Here is a 2,781-nt window from a genome sequence, read left to right on the forward strand (position 1 = left end):
GAGACTGTAGCACACACAGTCAAACACATTCAAACTCAGCCTGTAGCTGCTGATGCTGCTCTTGCTCACTTGAGGAGACTGTCCCTTTCTCCTCTTTTCTGTACAAACTTTCAGCACAGAAGTCCCCATGTGAAGCCGTCACACGGAAGTGGGCGATCCTTCTTCTTGCCGCCTTTTGTACCATGTTTCCCTATATTTCCAGAATCTTTATCTTTGATTTCCAGATCTTCACAGCACTGGAATTCTCCCGAGATGGAAAGCCTGTTTTCAGAGACCAGGAGATGCACTGCTTCCTTCTGGTCCCTAAGCTTTTTCAAGCTTGGCCAAGGGAGCAAGGTCCTTTGCCTTGGGAATTAGAGACCTGGCTAAGTTTCTCTTCTCTTCCAACAGAGTCCACAACACTAAAACTGCTTTCACCCTCAACTTAAGGAGAAAAACAAACAGACATAGCTATCAGATCAATATTGTCCAAGTACACACACACACACACACACACACACACACACACACACACACACACACAGTGTGTGATCTAGACCAAGCGCTCAGCAGAACTCTCAAGCAGGAAGAGCTGATTATTAAAACCTTCTCATTTGCCTCTTCAGACTTTTCCCCTCTGGTCCCCAGACCAACGCTGAAAATGCCCGCCCTGGGCTCACTACCCTCTCTCTGTCTTCCCTCCCGAACATAGAGACAATCACAGCTAATTAGTATCAGCTAATTAGTATCTGGGGTAGCCAACTATAACCCAGACAGGTGTGGATGCGATGCCAATCCCGCTCCCGAGGAGAAAAGAAGCCAGGGAGTGTGTGTTAGCAACAGCAGAAACTGCTCATCGTCTACTTACCTGTTATTTCCCGAGAACTTTGAAGGCTTCCTACCCTTCTGCCTTCACCCTATAGAAAAGACAGCTAACATTGAACAGCGAAAAATTGATTCCGCCTCTAGGTGTCTGCGCTTAGCCAGGGCATCTGGGGGCAGCTTTATATTTGCATTTCTATCGCTCCCTCTCCGGAGCTGATTAGGGTACCCAGCCCTTCCCAATTGCCCCATTAGTTCTCATAACAACCTCTGTCTTCTCATGGCCCTAATCAAACTCCGTTTCGGAGATACTAGTCATTGCTTGCGACCTGAGAAAGTTTTTGCTTTCTCCCTGTGAGAAGTTTTAGAAAATGGTTTCTTTTCCCCTCTAGGCTTGTTTTCCTTAGCCGAAGTCACTGGAGACAGCATAAACTTTGCATTTTTCATCAGACTGCTTTCAAATGTGCTGGCACTGCAGTTGAATTTCAATGATTCGCTCGATGACGATCGCAACGGAGAGCATGAGACTGCCCGCACCCGGAGCGACCCTGTTGGTGGGAGTCCAGACAGGGCAGCGCTCACGGTCCGCTTGTTTTCGAGACATACGCTGACTCCTTTTTCCTTCCACAACTAATTATGAGGACTCTCGTGCGGGTCCAGCATCTATGTTAGCACCCAAAAGCAAACAAAATATTTCAGCAGGACTAGGGAAACGGCTCCGCAGTAAAATGCAAGCTCAGAATGGTAGCGAACATCTGAAAGCCCAGCACGAGGGACGCAGACAGGGGCAGGCAGGCCAGCCAGTCTAGCTGACAGGACGAGCTCCAGGTTCACAGAAAGACCCGGTCTCACAAAAACAATTGAGGAAGACATATTGATATGATGAACCTCTGACTTCCACATGGGTGAGCGTACCTACACACACACTTGCACATGCGCATCCAACACATACACACACACACACACACACACACACACACACACACAAATTTAAGAAATTCTACCATCTTCCAGAAGTTGATAATTCAATTGGGACTTGAAGAAAACATACATTATGGTTAAGTAACACTACAAAATAATCATACCAGGCTATGATGCCCATGAAACAATGATGACTGGCGTAGCACCATAACTCTAAAGAGGCTGTAGTGTCAGGCTACCTTGGCAGTAAACAATGGCTCTCTAATTGGAATTAAGACCCACTTAACAAGTGGGAAACCATGTTTGGTACTAGACACCTAGCCAGGACTACTGAAGTCACGGATCCTGGAGAACCAATTAGTGCCATTTTCCTAAACTAGCATCTTCCCTAGCTACATTTTAAATATTTATCCTTATACCCACAGATAAGTACAGGGTTCACCTGTACTTTTTCACAGGTTCAAGACATACCTCCTTGCAACCAACAGAGATCACTACAGAAAAGTATGATCAATCAAATATCAGAGAACAAGTAAGTGACCATGTGGTACCCAGCCCCAACTGTTAGAGCTACAAAAATAACTCCTGAACCTAAAGCTCATGGATCCTGACAAAAGATGAGGCAGAAAATCTGTAAGAGTCAGAGGATCAGTGAACAGGCAGTGAGACATTGCCTCCTATAAACGTGAGGGACACTACATCCACAAAGCCCCGCGAATCTGGCTGCCTGACTAGACCTGAAAAGGACAACAATCGTGGCCTTGCTAACATGAAAGGGGAAAATCTCATGGGTCCTCAGCCCTAGACACAGGACTGCAGGCAACCAAGGGATGCTAAGAGGGGGAGAACTAGCCTTCCCCGTGGAAAAGCCTTCCAGCTGGACGTCCAATACCAAGTGGTCAGCCCTGAAATCACATACGCACAAGTAGCAGTATATGGACTGAGCAGGTTCTATTTATATATTTGGGAAATACACACAGGATTTGCGTGTGTGTGTGTGTGTGTGTGTGTGTGTGTGTGTAAAACAATGATTTAAAGAATTAAAAATAGAGGTTATGA

The sequence above is a fragment of the Microtus ochrogaster genome, chromosome 18 (assembly GCF_000317375.1).
Source record: "Microtus ochrogaster isolate Prairie Vole_2 chromosome 18, MicOch1.0, whole genome shotgun sequence".
NCBI lineage: Eukaryota > Metazoa > Chordata > Mammalia > Rodentia > Cricetidae > Microtus > Microtus ochrogaster.